Source organism: Heloderma suspectum, chromosome 9 (genome assembly GCF_057233095.1).
Source record: "Heloderma suspectum isolate Gila_16-S chromosome 9, 16-S_ref, whole genome shotgun sequence".
Classification (NCBI taxonomy): Eukaryota; Metazoa; Chordata; class Lepidosauria; order Squamata; family Helodermatidae; genus Heloderma; species Heloderma suspectum.
The window spans coordinates 4,782,929-4,799,339 of NC_139466.1; the positions used below are offsets into that span (position 1 = coordinate 4,782,929).

The window sequence follows — 16,411 nt, forward strand, 5'->3', positions numbered from 1 at the left end:
AGCACATTATAAATATTTTAAATAAAATGAATGCATGAAACGTTAGGTCGGTCCTACTTGGGATTTTCAAGATTACCAGTGGGACAGTATGGCTAGATTTCTTTTTCATTTTTTGCAAAACAAAAACAAAACAAAAGCCTCTCTTAAAATAGCCCACAAATGAAAATGAATAATATATAAGAAGTATATCTGAGAGCACCAAAGTTCAAAAAACAGATAACCTTGGATTTAGCATCTTGTACGAAGTAATGAAACTCCAGAGTATTAGAAATTCATACTGCTACGGAGGGGGAAAAAATTAAATTGATTGGATACAGCAACCCCAGTCCCACAGTACAAATGAACATAAACAAGAATCAGGAATGCTATGCCAGCGAGTATGGCTGGCCATAATTTCCAGTGATTAGAGACTAAAAGTAAATGCAAAGTAGCGTCCCAGAGTGTCGAATTAGTAGAGAAAAATCATAAGCAATACTAAATGCATGCATATGTAAGACAGAGGAAGAGAGAGAAATAGCAGATTGCCCAATAAACCCGATAAGAGAGGAGAAAGATGTTCATCCTGTTACTTAAATGGGTTGGTGCCTCTCCAAAACAGACGCTTACCTCCCAAAACAAAACCCGCCAGAAAAGAATTCTGGACTTTGCTTTCCTTCCATGAAATGGGCCCACCTTCAAAAACTGACAAACTGGGGAGCGAATAAGAATAGAAAAACTAGTTTTCTGGATTCCACCCAAAGTCTATGTCTGTCTCCAACTAGGCAGAAACTCCTAGGAAGCTCCCAAGGACAGAACAATCGAAATAGCCCTTCACTACTATTTGTTCCCTACATCAGAGTAGACTATCTTTAAAAGCAGAAACTAATTTCTAGCTAGTAGGCACTGATAGATTTACATTTCATGGAGCTGTGTTTGCTTGTGAGAAGAATGTGACAGCAGCAGCGACAGCTGAGAATATGGAAGCCAGGGTGGTAGTTATTCCAGGCCCATTAACGTGGAGGACAAGCAAACTTGTGTAAGCGGGATCACTGATAACAGAGAAGCAGACTAGTGTTTCTGCCAAGTCAAGGATAAAGCTAAGAGGAACACTGGTGCATCTAAGGAGTTCAAGGGAATAAGCTGCTTGTGCACATGCACTCAACGTGATGCTGGTGCTGGAAGTATCAAACTGAAATAACGGCATGCTCAATGCTATACCGTGAGTGACATTTGGTGCAGGTATTTTAGAAAAAAAGACGCAAAACAGCTGCACCAAGAAAGCGCAACACTCACAGTTGGATATCAGAGGTTACTTTGCTTCTCATGCATATAAAAGGTGTAAAGCACAAACTTCAGGGGAGCTTTAGGCCGATGTAAGAGAGAGACAAATCCAGGTCGAGGCAGAGAGGCCCAGATAAAGAGGGGTATTTGAAGGTTGAAAGGAACACGCCGGTATCTCTTAAATCCAAAGGATTATTCCTTGTGGCTGGGAAGGGTTTCTGACAGCTCGATTCTATCTTTCTGTTCTACGCTCACGAGGTGGATTTACATCTCAGTTCGCTACTTACAGGAGGAGAGAGATTTCTGTTATGTTTTTATTTTTTAAGTAACAAGCTTTGCCCAGTATTACACTTCTTTTTTAAAATGAACAGATTGTATTTGTTTTAACAAAGCAGTTAATTAGTTGAACATTTTTCCTTCGGAGGTGGAAAGGGAGACAAATCCGTGGGTTACAATCAATGGGTGGGCAGATTTTGGTGCCAAACAGTGTAACCCAGAAATCTGCAGTCAGACTAAATTCTACAAATCAAGGACACTGAATATTTTCCATAATTTATTTTGCCTCCAAGGTTCGGGCTATTGTCAAAGCATTTTGGTCCACCTCCAGAAAGGGCTTCCTTGGAAGTACATTCTTTGGGAGTTTTAGATTAGAAAGAAGGCACCAGAGGAACGACTCATGCAAGATTCTTTAGATATAGGGCATTTGGCCATATGGCAAGTGGTTCCCAACCTCTGGTCCCGAGATATTGTTGGACAATAACTCCAATCATCCCTGACAATTAGCCATGCTGGTTGGGGATGATAAGAATGGTAGTCCAACAATATCTCATGTTCAGGGGCTGCATATGGCTGAGCCCTGACACTGTCCTAGGTCATAGTCTGAAGGCACCTAAGGCAGCCACCTTGCTGAAGCTAAGCAGGTCTGGGTCTGGTCAGTGCTTGGAGGGGAGACCCCCTGGGAACCACATGGAGCTACCTTGAGTTCCATAATGGAAGAAAGGTGGGATAGAAATGTAATAAATAAACAAACAAATAAACAATCTCTCTAGAGCCATGCACCATAAGGGACACAGCAAACTGCCTTATACTGAGTCAGGCCCTGGGTCCATCTAGCCCAGTATGGTCAACACTGACTGGCAGCAGAGGCTGTGCAGGGTTTCAGGCAGGAGTTTTTCCAGCTCTACCTGGAGATGGTGGCAGGGATTGACCCTGGGACCTTCTGCATGCAAAACATGGGCCCTTCCTTGCTCTGCCATAAGGGAAGGGCTGCCGTTGCCTTGCTCTGGCCATGGTTGTGGTCCCTCTTCCTCTTACCCGCTCTTGGGGAGGGAAAGCTTCTCCCGGATCAGTTCCAATGCTCCTGAGCTCACCTCCCCACTTCTTGCTATAAGGGAGGCGTTGCAAAAGGCTCCTGAGGTTAGGGATGTGCGTAGAAGCAAAACTCAAGTTCGCTAGACTTCACCAAATTCCATCTCAAAGCTCATTCTATCCTGTGCGATCTTTGGGGGCATTTTTTCACACGAAAATCCATGCGTGTATTCCCAAATGTACGCATCAATTATGCTCATCTTTGAAATGTACACATTCTTTCCCCACTGATTAAAACATGTTTGTGCAGGTTTTTCAAAAGTACACATTTTTTCATGCACGTTTTTCAGATGCACGCATGCTCGAAAACATTTTCTTTGCTCCGCGAATCACACTGCCAGGTCAGAAATGCACAGACTTCGACCACAGACTGCATTTGAGTCTGGGTTTGGTCCATGAGGTGCAAAGTGGGTAAATCCTGGTAAAAAATGAACTGAAATAAATTTCGCATACACTTTTATGAGAGGTGAGTGAGGATAGCCATGCATTGCCAGCACTGTGGCACTTCCTGGCTGGCTGGTCAAGACATAGAACCACCCAGGAGTCACTGATGGTGCAGCTCCCAGTCAGTGTTTCACTGGATGACAGCCATAATTACAACAACCCTCTTATTCCAGATGAACAAACCTGTAATAAACAGAGCTTTCACTACCCCGTTCTGTACTTACAACATCACTAAGAGCTAATTCGCAGCGTCACTTTCCCATTCATACCAGCAGTCCCAACCTGTGACCAGACATATGATCCCATAGAAGAGTGAACCAGACATTGCAGGCCCAGCAGAATCATTCCATAATGATTCTGCATAATGAATGCATAATTTTGTAGACCTCTATCATGTCTCCTCTTACCCTCCTTTTTTCCAAGCTAAACAACCCCAGCTGTTCTCACCTTTCCTCATAAGGGAGATGCTCCAGCCCCTTGATCATTTTAGTTGTCCCTTTCTGCACTTTTTCGAGCTCTACAATGTCCGTTTATTTTTTATTAACAGCTCTCCAGAGTTTCAGGCAAGGGTTTTCCCCAGCCCTGCCTTGGGACTGAATCTGGAACCTTTTGAGATGCTGGGGATTGAATGTGGGACCTTTTCCATGTGAAGCAGGTGCTGCTGCGCTACAGCCCTTCCTTTCATGAAGTCTTCTCCAACCTGATGTCCTCCAGATGTGTTGGACTGCACGCCCCATAATTCCCAGCCAGCACGGCCAATGGCGATGTTGGCCAGGAATTATGGGACGTGCAGTCCAACACATCTGGAGGGCACTGGAGAAGGCTGCCTTACTGTGTCACCACTGTAGAAATCACACAGTGCCACATACAAGGTATGTGCAGTAACATCTCCTGGTGCATAGTGGAAGGCAACTTAGATTAAGCAGCCCAATGTTCTATTTGGAGATTTATGAAGATGCACAGAAACACACACACATGCATGCACACATTGAAAGAGTGAAGGAATCCATCTTCTTAGCATACAGATAGTGAGCGTTAACAAAGGGTGAAGTTAGAAGTGTGTTAAGGGATTACACGTTAACCAGGTGTAATATCCTAACAGTCCGAGTTACCGTATTGTATATGATCTGTGTTATTTTCAGTCCCAGTAAGAAGCATGGATACAGCACAGGTTCAACTAAACTTTGGAGAATGATCTTATGTCATGCCTTTACAAAGGTATTGATTTTCCATAATATTCTTGAGGACAAAATCCACTTAGAAAAATGATACTGATGGTTTAAGAAAATTCTACATGTACGTATACGATAGCGCAACTCCTGTTTGTTGCAACGGGGTTTGTGCAGCAGAACATCTGCAGGGATCACGCTCTGTGGGTCAGGTCCCACCCTCAACTCCGCTGCCCTTAACAGCAAGCAACATCTGCCACCTCATGGCTGGTCCACCCTCTGCCATGATCAGACCACATCCAGCCACAAGAGAGTGGCACAGGAAGAAACTGAGCGGCGGCAGAAATGAAAGAGTGGCTATCTTCCTTCATCGTAAGCCTGTGTTGCAGTCCCAGAGATATCAGAATAAAAAGCTTTGAAACTTGAGCAGGGAAATGTTGCCTTTTCAAAACTGATCTTTCAGGTTGTGTGCAGTAAAGAACCTTATCTCTTCTAAAGCTGGGGGAGGAAGGGAACATCCACTTCTTGGGCCAGAATCCTCTCCAGCAAAGAAAGTGATGGACCAAGCTTTAATCAGGCCCATTAAACGGCTTTGGGATGGAGGGGAGAGATCAGATTTCCCACCTTTATCAGGGATTGAAGCGACTCACACGTGCCTAACATCTGTAGGAGAATTAAGTCCATCTCTGTGGATAAATATGCCAAGTGCAGCGGGAGACTCACAGCCTAAAGAAGCTCCATGGTACTCAAATATAGAATGCCAGTTCGCTTTTGGAAGTTGGGCATGACCAATCGCTGATTTTGCTACAGAGATGTGGAACATAAATCTGTTTACACTGGACAACAAAGATGGGGAACCTACAGCCCTCCAGAGGTTGTTGGACTCTAATTCCCATCAGCCTCAGCCAGCTTACACTCTGGGAATGCTGTTCCTCCATGGCATCATTTTGTTTGTTTATTTTTTTTTTGTAAATAAAGTTCTCTCTGGAGCAATGAACAACAAGAGATAAAATGAACAAAAGATAAAAAGAAGAAAGATGATAATAAGATTATTCTTTTTGACCTTAAAAACCCTATACAGTTCCGGTCCAGCCTATCTCAAGAAGCACCTCCAGCAACATCAGATAAGCCGCTCAACAAGATCAGCCTCAGATGGCCTCTCTGTCCCATCAGTCAGGACACCTAGGCTGGTGAGGACAAGGGAGACGGCCTTCTCTGTGGTGGCCCCCACTCTGTGGAACTCCCTCCCTAGGGAACTCTGCCATGCCCCCTCTTTAATAAACTTCTGCCATGCGTTAAAAATGTGGTTGTTCAGGCAGGCATTTGGGGTGGGCTAGGGTAATTTTAGAAATGTGATGTTTTTAATGTTGAATTTTATTGTATGAACTGTTTTTATTGTTGTACATCGCCCAGAGTGGCTGGGTGACCAGCCAGATGGGCAATTAATAAATTTAATTAAAAAATAACAACAACAACAACAACGCCACTGGGATAAATGGTAGGGGGTGGGGGACAACTGCAGCCTGTCCAATCATGGCTCAGATTACAGATTTTGCTTTTTTTTCCTTTTTGTTGTTGTTGTTCAGTCGTTCAGTCGTGTCCGACTCTTCGTGACCCCATGGACCATAGCACGCCAGGCCTTCCTGTCCTGCGCTCTCTCCCGGAGCGTGCTCAAGTTCATATTCATTGCATCCGTGATGCTATCTAGCCACCTCATCCTCTGCCGTCCCCTTCTCCTTTTGCCTTCAGTCTTTCCCAGCATCAGGGTCTTTTCCAGGGAGTTTTCTCTTCGCATTAGGTGGCCAAAATACTGGAGCTTCAGCTTCATTATCTGTCCTTCCAATGAGCACTCAGGGTTGATTTCCTTTAGGATGGACTGATTTGACCTCCTTGCAGTCCAGGGCACTCGTAAGAGTCTTCTCCAGCACCACAGTTCGAAAGCATCAATTCTTCGGCGCTCAGCCTTCCTTATAGTCCAGCTCTCACAGCCATACATTACTACTGGGAAAACCATAGCTTTGATTAGACGGACCTTTGTCGGCAAGGTGATGTCTCTGCTTCTTACTATGCTGTCTAGGTTGGCCATAGCTTTCCTCCCAAGGAGCAAGCGTCTTTTAATTTCATGGCTACAGTCACCGTCTGCGGTGATCTTGGAGCCCAAGAAAGTAAAATCTGTCACTGCTGCCATTTCTTCCCCTTCTATATGCCAGGAAGTGATGGGGCCAGATGCCATGATCTTCGTTTTTTTAATGTTGAGTTTCAAACCAGCTTTTGCACTCTCCTCTTTCACCCTCAACAAGAGGCTCTTTAGATCCTCTTCGCTTTCTGCCATTAGGGTGGTATCGTCTGCATATCGGAGGTTGTTGATAATTCTCCCAGCAATCTTAATTCCGACCTCTGATTCATCCAACCCGGCATTTCTCATGATGTACTCTGCATATAAGTTAAATAAGCAGGGTGACAATATGCAGCCTTGTCGTACTCCTTTCCCAATTTTGAACCAATCGGTTGTTCCATGTCTGGTTCTTACTGTTGCTTCTTGACCCTCGTACAGGTTTCTCAGGAGACAGGTAAGGTGGTCTGGTACTCCCATCACTTTCAGAATTTGCCACAGTTTGTTGTGATCCACACAATCAAAGGCTTTAGCATAGTCAATGAAGCAGAAATAGACGTTTTTCTGGAATTCTCTTGCTTTCTCCATGATGCAGCGAATGTTGGCGATTTGATCTCTAGTTCCTCTGCCTCTTCTAAACCCAGCTTGTACTTCCGGTAGTTCTCGGTTCGCATACTGCTGAAGCCTAGCTTGTAGGATTTTGAGCATCACTTTGCTGGCATGTGAAATGAGCGCAATTGTGCGGTAGTTTGAACACTCTTTGGCGTTGCCCTTCTTTGGAATTGGAATGTAAACTGACCTTTTCCAGTCTTGTGGCCACTGTTGAGTGTTCCAGATTTGTTGGCATATTGAATGCAGCACTTTAACAGCATCATCTTTTAGGATTTTAAATAGCTCGGCTGGAATACTGTCATCTCCGCTAGCTTTGTTGTTACTAATGCTTCCTAAGGCCCACTTGACTTCACTCTCGAGGATGTCCGGCTCAAGTTCAGTGACCGCACTATCATGGCTATCAGGGACATTCAGATCTTTCCTGTATAGTTCTTCTGTGTATTCTTGCCACCTCTTCTTAATCTCATCTGCTTCTGTTAGGTCCCTGCCTTCTTTGTCCTTTATCATGCCCGTCTTTGCACAAAACGTTCCCTTGAGATCTCCAATTTTCTTGAAGAGATCTCTAGTCTTTCCCATTCTGTTGTTTTCCTCGATTTCTTTGCATTGTTCATTTAAGAAGGCCTTCTTGTCTCTCCTTGCTATTCTCTGGAACTCTGCATTCAGTTGGGTATATCTTCCCCTTTCTCCCTTGCTTTTCGCTTCCCTTCTTTCCTCAGCTACTTGTAAAGCCTCATCAGACAGCCACTTGGCTTTCTTGCATTTCTTTTTCTTTGGGATGGATTTCGTTGCTGCCTCCTGAACAATGTTACAGACCTCCGTCCATAGTTCCTCAGGCACTCTGTCTATCAGGTCTAATCCCTCAAATCTATTCCTCACCTCCACTGTATATTCATCAGGGATATGATTTAGGTCATACCTGAACGGTTTAGTGGTTTTCCCGACGTTCTTCAATTTAAGCTGAAATTTTGCAAGAAGCAGCTCATGATCTGAGCCACAGTCAGCTCCAGGTCTTGTTTTTACTGACTGTATGGAGCTTCTCCATCTTTGGCTGCAAAGGACATAATCAATCTGATTTCGATATTGACCATCTGGTGATGTCCATGTGTAGAGTCGCCTCTTGTGCTGTTGGAAAAGAGTGTTTGCTATGATCAGCATGTTCTCTTGGCAAAACTCTATTAGCTTTTGTCCTGCTTCATTTTGTACACCAAGGCCATGCCTGCCTGTTATCCCGGTGATTTCTTGACTTCCTACTTTAGCATTCCAATCCCCTATGATGAAGAAGACATCTTTTTTTGGTGTTAGTTCTAGAAGGTGTTGTAGGTCTTCATAGAACCGATCAACCTCAGCTTCTTCGGCCTCAGTGGTTGGGGCATAGACTTGAATTACTGTGATGTTGAATGGTTTGCCTTGGATTCGTACTGAGATCATTCTATCATTTTTAAGATTGTACCCCAGTACTGCTTTTCCCACCCTTTTGTTGACTATGAGTGCTACTCCATTTCTTCTAAGGGATTCTTGCCCACAATAGTAGATATGATAGTCACCTGAATTAAATTCGCCCATGCCTGTCCATTTTAGTTCGCTGATTCCCAAGATGTCGATGTTCAATCTTGCCATCTCATGTTTGACCACCTCCAGCTTACCTTGATTCATTGATCTGACATTCCAGGTTCCTAAACAATATTGTTCTTTACAGCATCGGATTTTCTTTTCACCACCAGACACATCCACAGCTGAGTGTCCTTTCGGGTTTGGCCCAGCCGCTTCACTCTTTCTGGCGCTACTTGGAAATACCCTCTGCTCTTCCCCAGTAGCATATTGGACACCTTCCGACCTGAGGGGTCATCTTCCGGCGTCATCTCTTTTAGCCTTGTGATACGTTCCATGGGGTTTTCTTGGCAAGAATACTGGAGTGGGTTGCCATTTCCTTCTCCAGTGGACCACATTTTGTCAGAACTCTCTGCCATGACCTGTCCGTCTTGGGTGGCCCTGCACGGCATAGCTTATGGCTTCACTGAGTTTTTTCCTTTTACAAGCACAATATTGTCCTCTTGAAAGACAGACCTATGAACAGTCCATGAATCCCTTCACAGTTTTCCAAACCTATTTCATGGCTGATACACAGAGTTGTAGCAACAGGGAGGACAGCGATGGACTCGATCCCTGGAATCTAATGACTCTGTTCATATTTTTACTTAAGACTCAACCTTTTGGAGACAATAAGCGAGCAGAACAAAGCAAGCCAGACAACTTTTGTTGTTACTCTTTCCAAGCCATTCACAGGCGGTGAGGAGGAATGGCATAAAAACAGCTGTGGCCGCTAAGAACTGGCTGCTGGGGCTGCGGGGGGCAAGCGGGGGGGGGAAGAGAAAAATAACCCCCAGCAGGCAACAGCTCTGCCTCACATTCAGAAGCTGCTTTTCAAATCCCTCATCCTTGAAGACATACGATTTCTTTTTGTTGTTGTTTTTTTTACCAAGTCTAGAGTACATTCAAAGGAGATGAGATGCATTATTTATCACCAGGAGTGTGTGTGTGTGGGGGGGGGGTAGGATAATGCTCAGAACTGCTTGCTCTCTTCTAGACACCCCCCACCCCTCAGATGGCAGCATCTGCATCAAAATTCTTCCTTCTTAATCAACGAGGGAGCAAGGAGAACTGTTTGCCCGGCGGGCACCAATGGGGGAGCGCAGACAACTGTTCACCTGGGGGAGCTTTCCAGGTTGGGGCAGGCCACCATGTGGCTAGTCAGTTCCCTGCACTGTCCTTCCAGGTAGCAAGGAGGAGATTCAGAGGCAGGATGCCACCTGTTTGCTGGGAAGCACCAGTGGGAGAAGGCTGTAGCCCTCACACCATGCCAGGGGGCCTTAGGAAAGGCATGTCTGGCTTTCAGAATGGGGGGAAAAACATGCCAAAACAGGGTAGGGATGTATGAGAATTTCATTTTTGTTTGCAAAACATGCGAGCGTGCTCCATCTGAAGCCCCGAACATGAGTGAAAGCATTGTCCTCCGGAAGTATTTGCAAATTGTCGAATACGTGCTCGCGTTCGTCTCGTTCCTGATTCCCAGTTTGATGTGTGCAAATTTTCTAATTTCTGTGCATTTCCTGAGGACACTGAGTCATGCTCACTTTAGTCTATGGAGGAAATCCGCACAAATTAGGAAATGTGCACAAATTTGGGGAGATTGCGCAAATCTCCTGTTCGATTGCTGCTTGATTTGTGCAGATCTCCCATTCGTGCCAAGTGAGCAGTGATCGCCACCGTGAAATGGGGTCAGGCATGACGATGCTTGGGGTGTCTTGGCCATCTCCAAGACCACTCCTCTGCCCATCCCTAAAGCCATGAAAGCACAAAACAGTCTAGGAAAATGGGGAGAGCCAGGAGAAGATGGTGCAACAATCTGGGCAACCCCAGAGAGCCAGACAAGGACATCAACTGGGCCGGATTTGGCCTACAGGCCAGGAGTTCTGCACTCTTGATTTAAAGGAAAGGGGAAAGGGTGTTTGGGAAATGGGCTTGCCTGGGTGGGATCTCTTTTGTGCAGATTTTGTCAAAAATCAATTTATTTTATTTATTTATTACATTTATATCCTGCCTTTTCCCCTCCTTAAGGAACCCAAGGCAGCGTACATAACCCTCCTCCTCTCCATTTTATCCTCACAACAAGAACCCTGCGAGGTAGGTTGGGCTGAGAGTCAGTGACTTGGCCCAAAGTCGCCCAGTGAGCTTCCATGACTGAGCGGGGACTAGAACCCGGATCTCCCAACTCCCAGTCCAACAGTGTGTTTTAATCTTTTATCCATCTTACTATTGTATCTCTTATGTTCACCACTCCAAAATCTGTTCTAGATAAGGAGCGGTATACAAATATTGTAAATAAAAACATAAAAACATAAACACTCTATCCACTACACCACTCTGGCTCTCACCTAAAGTTCATTGCAGCCATCAACTAAGATGTTGTTCACTGGGCAAGAGCCGTAATGTCTGCATAATAAGCTTGACATATGGACCAGCCCTTTCAAACCGTGCATGACTGGGAGGGGGAAGGAGAGAGTGAGCGAGCGAGAGAGCGCAAGAGCGAGAGAGAACCACTGTTTTCTGAATGAGTGAATAGCTCATCCAGGTCAAATAACTCCTTTTTGTTTTAAAAAAGAAATTGTACAAAGAGACTTGCACGGCACTAAATGACATCCCACCCAGACAAACCCCAGCCCCCCTCTTCTTCACCAGAACCGCTTCTTAATTATACATGACCAGGTATTCAGAGGCTGCAGAGTCCATAAAAAGAAGTTCTGCTTGACAAGAGGTATTTACTTATGAGTCAGCACTTGGGTTAATTCATTATTCAGGGGCCTTGTTATTTACAGCATATTACAGCTTGGTAAATTATTTATACGCGCCCATCTATTGTCTGTGCATGTTTCTCCCCCTTACGAAAAGAAAAAACATTTATAACTTGCCTCGTGGGGGAGATGTTCCAGTCAGAGGTAGGACGTTGATGCATCAGAGGGTGCTTCCCTCTTTGCTTTCTTCCTCGCTGCTGCCCTGCCGTGATCCCTTGATGTGTATTAGAGAGAAGAGCGCTCAGGCTTGCGTGCCAAGCCAACACCATTCCAAGATGCTCACCACCATGTACATCAATTAAATGTGTGTGTCCAGGGGAGGGAGGTGGGGGTGGGAAGATGATTTGCCATATACAGCCTTGTGAAGAATCACTCTTCTTGCCTGTGGTGAATGATCATCATCTCCAGAAGACCAGCATCAGATACTTTCATAACCAGAAGGCAGCTGGTTCCTCCTTTCTTTCAAGCCAATGAGGCCTATATATAACTAACGCAGGTACGTATAACTAAATATTTCAGTCAGACTTCTCCAACTTTGTTCCTGCCAAATGTGTTGACTACAACTTTAAACCTTTAGGGTGCTGGCTGGGGAATGCTGTGAGTTGTGGGACTTCTTTTCTGCATAGGATTATGCCCTTAAAGTCTTAAATGGGATGGGTCCAAGTTACTTGAAGGACTGCCTTCTCCCGCACCAGCTTGCCCACATTCTGAGGTCATCAACACAGGCCCTTCTCACTTGCCCGCTGCCAAGGGTTGTTAGGCTGGTTAGTAAAAGAGAGGGGGCCTTCTCAGTGGTGACCCCACATCTCTGGAATCAGCTTCCATTGGGAGTTCATCAGGCCCTTTCTTTGCAGGTCTTCATTCCACCCTTAAAGGCAGCCTAAAACTAATTTTAAATAAATAAAATAAATAAAAACTCCCATCATCCACAACCAGCAGGGAAGCTGGGTGTGCTGGGGATGATGGAAGTTGTTGTCCATGGTGTCTGATGGGCATCGTGATGAGAAAAGCTGGTTCGGGGCATTCATTTCTGTAGGCTTATGGTGCAACTACGTGTTATGCGGGGCACAAGGCTGAGGCCAAAGACAACATGTGCAGACTGCACCCCCACACTTCTCACCTCCTATAGGGACATTATGACATGCATTCATTAAAATAGTTATCTCCCGCTTTTCTGCCCCCTAATGGGTCCCCCAAGCTGGCTAAGAAACACATTAACAACACTTTGTCCACAGGGGGATCCGTGTTGGTCTGTTGCGCAAACACGACAGAGAGGAGTCTTGTGGCTCCTTAAATAGACTAACAAACATATTCACAGAATCATAGAATCCTAGGGCTGGAAGGGGCCTACAAGACCATCGAGTCCAACCCCCTGCTCCATGCAGGCAGCCTGATTCCCAGGCGGCCTCCCATCCAAGTACTCACCAGGGCTGGCCCTGCTTAGCTTCCGTGATCAGACGAGATCAGGCACATCCAGCCCTTTGCTCATCCTATTGTTACATAAGCTTTCATGGATTGGAGCAGGGGTCCCTAACACAGCACCTGCAGGCCACTCCAGTGGTGCCCGCAAAGGTCTTCCTGCCCCCTTCAATTGTTTTAAAAATTCTTCATGGAAAACACTTAAGGCTCCAGGTTCTCCTTCCTGTTTCTGAGCCTGCCACTGATCAGCTGTTCAGTGGGCAGGAAGAGAAAGCAAGGCAAAGGGGCACAGGGGAGAGACAGAGCAGGGCTAGAGCCTAGGAGGGGGGAGAAACAGCTAGATAAAGGGGTGTAAAAGGTAAAGGTAAAGGTGTCCGACTCTAGGGTGCGGTGTCCGACTCTAGGGTGCGGTGCTCATCCCTGTTTCTAAGCCGAAGAGCCAGCGCTGTCTGAAGACGCTTCCGTGGTCATGTGGCCGGCATGACTGAACACCGAGGTGCACGGAACACTGTTACCTTTCCTGCCGAGGCGGTACCTATTTATCTACTTGCAATTTCTTGCTCTCGAACTGCTAGGTTGGCAGGAGCTGGGACTGAAGACAGGAGCTCACTCCGTCACGCAGCACTCGAGTCGCGAACTGCTGTCCTGCCGACCTTCCGGTCCGCAGTTCAGCATCTTAACCACTAAGCCACCGCAGCCCCATAGATAAAGGGGTGAGTGGGAGAGAAAGAGCAAGGCCGAGGGGCTAGGAAGGGAGAGAATGAAGAGGGCAAGGGATGGGGAATGGATAGAAATAGCAAGGAAAGGGGTTGGGAGTAGGGATGTACGAAAGTCACTTACCTGAACCTGAACGTTGATTCGCGGTGGGGGGGAGGCGCTCCGTCCCTCCCCCTGAAATTCTGGCCGGGGGGGAGGTGCCCCGTCCCTTCCACTGCGTATCCTGTTCTGCCGGGACTGCAAATGGCTGCGGCCATAGCCGCCGCCGTTTGCGTCTCTGCAGTCAGCCGTGATAGGCTACGTAAATGTTTACGTAGCCTATCACGGCTGGGTGGAGAAAAAAAAAACCGCGTGTACGCAAATGGCGGCGCCCATGGGCGCCGCCATTTGCATACGCGCGGTTGTTTCCCCCCCCCCCACTCAGCCGTGATAGGCTATGTAAACATTTACGTAGCCTATCACGGTGTTTTTTAAAAATCTAGCCGTGATAGGCTACATAAATCTTCACATAGCCTATCACGTGTTTTTTTTTTAAACTTGGAAATGGCAGCGGTGGCAGCCGGTCAGAAGACCGGCCGCCGCCGCCCCACTGCCGGAGCCGCCGCCACCAGGGACATTCGTACAAAGTAAGTCCTGCCCTGGGGGGGGCGGGGGGATGTCAGAGAATTTCTCCACCAATTTCGGGGGGCCGAATGCGCTGGCATTCGGCCTCCCCAAGATTCGTGGAGAAATTCTCTGACATCCCTAGTTGGGAGAGAAAAATAGAAAGGGAGGGAGCAGAGAGAGAGAGAAAGCAACGGGGGGAAGGTCTATGTGGACGGAAGAAGACTGGGCAGGCCAGGAAGCAACTCTTTCCATTTCCCCCTCCCTCCCAGCCTCTAGCCTCACTATTTCTCTCCCACCTCACACACACCTTTTGACTAGCCAGGCCCCACAGCCCCCATTATGTGACTAGCAACATCCACCATGGGAGCCATTTTGTGCTTGTGCCCACAGCAGTTTTTCAAATTTCCAAATGTGCCCATAGGTCCAAAAATATTAAGGACCTCTGGATTAGAGCCTTCTTCATCAGAGGATTACACTAAAATACATTTGTAATTCTTTAAGGTGCTGCAAGACTCTTTGGGCTGGTTCAGATGCAATGCTAAACCATGGTTCAGCAAAATGAGAACAAGCCTAACTTCTCCCCGGGCTCGCATGCTCCCCCATGGACAAATCATGGTTATTCTTACCTATGGTTATAGGAAACAAGCCATCTTTAAACCAATTTGTATGAAGCTGGCTTGTTTGTGCTAACTGTAGCTAAGATTAACCACAGTTTAGGGTTCTGATGACGCACTAAACTGTGGTAAATCTAAAATGGAAGCAAAAGCTTCCGATTTCCTTTTCACAGCTGTGCCAGAGGAGGGGCAAATCCGGGGGTGGGGGGAGAGGTACTTTCTCATAACACTAAACCAGGCTTTAGCACTTCATCCAAGCACAGCCTTTGTTGTTGTTTATTCACAAAGCATAAAACTCAACAAAACATTAAAAAGCTTATGAACATGAAAACAACATTGAAAACAGTAGCATGAACACAGCAAAACAGTAGGGCCAGGCCTTTTCTAACATGGCACCCACCAGATGTCTTGGACTACAGCTCCAAAAATCCCCCATTCAGCATCTGGAGGGCACCGGGTTGGGGAAGGCTAAAGTAAGCAGATAAGACCAGGCAACTACGTATCTTTCACTTATCGGCCCATCTAGAAGTCCAATAAATAAATAAATCTGGACCCAACACAATAGTGAACAATGATATTTTCACTTGCTTTCGAAAGGCAGAGAAGCGGGGAGTGGAGCTGATCTCCCAGGGTAGAAAATTCCACAATACAGGTGCCAGAACCAAGACCTCATCCCGCATATCACATGAAGGTGGTTGGTGGGTGGGAAAGAAGACATGAAAGAGGGCCTATGATTCATCATGCAGGTAGGTTAGTATGGGAGGAGGCATTATCCAGCTCCCAAACCATTCAGGGTTTTAAAGCCTAAAATTAGCATCCATTGGAAGTGAACCAAGTTGGTTCAATGCTGTTGCAATAAGATCAGCGTTCTTCTTTCCCTCCAATCCCTGGGTCTCTCTAGAGGAGGAACATCTCACCAACACAACAATAGCCAAGGTGAGCTACATCTCCCAGAGCAGGGGCAGGGGGAGACGGCCATTTTGACAGCTGGCTCACACATACCACCCTTAGTTGTGAAGCTGGCTCTTGGAAAAGCGAATGCAAAAAGACTTTTTGTTGTTTATTCGATCAGTCGCTTCCGACTCTTCGTGACTTCATGGAACAGCCCACGCCAGAGCTTCCTGTCAGCCGTCGCCACCCCCAGCTCCCCCAAGGTCGAGCCCGTCACCTCCAGAATATCATCCATCCATCCTGCCCTTGGTTGGCCCCTCTTCCTTTTGCCTTCCACCTTCCCTATCATCAGCATCTTCTCCAGGGTATCCTGTCTTCTCATTATGTGGCCAAAGTACTTCAGTTTTGCCTTTAATATCCTTCCCTCAAGTGAGCAGTCTGGCTTTATTTCCTGGAGTATGGACTGGTTTGATCTTCTTGCAGTCCAAGGCACTCTCAGAATTTTCCTCCAGCACCACAGTTAAAAAAGCATCTATCTTCCATCGCTCAGCCTTCCTTATGGTCCAGCTCTCGCAGCCATAGGTTACTACGGGGAATACCATTGCTTTCACTATGCGGACCTTTGTTGTCAGTGTGATGTCTCTGCTCTTCACTATTTAATCAAGATTTGTCATGGCTCTCCTCCCAAGAAGTAAACGTCTTCTGATTTCCTGGCTGCAGTCAACGTCTGCAGTAATCTTTGCGCCTAGAAAGACAAAGTCTGTCACTGCCTCCACGTTTTCTCCCTCTATTTGCCAGTTATCAATCAAGCTGGTTGCCATAATCTTGGTTTTTTTGAGGTTGAACTGC

At 46.3% G+C, this 16,411-nt stretch overlaps 1 protein-coding gene across 1 annotated transcript in view; it reads right to left on the reverse strand.

The window, feature by feature from the left end:
• HS6ST2 (heparan sulfate 6-O-sulfotransferase 2) overlaps positions 1-16,411 on the reverse strand; it is a 229,874-nt gene that overhangs the window by 125,619 nt on the left and 87,844 nt on the right. The window lies entirely within an intron of this gene.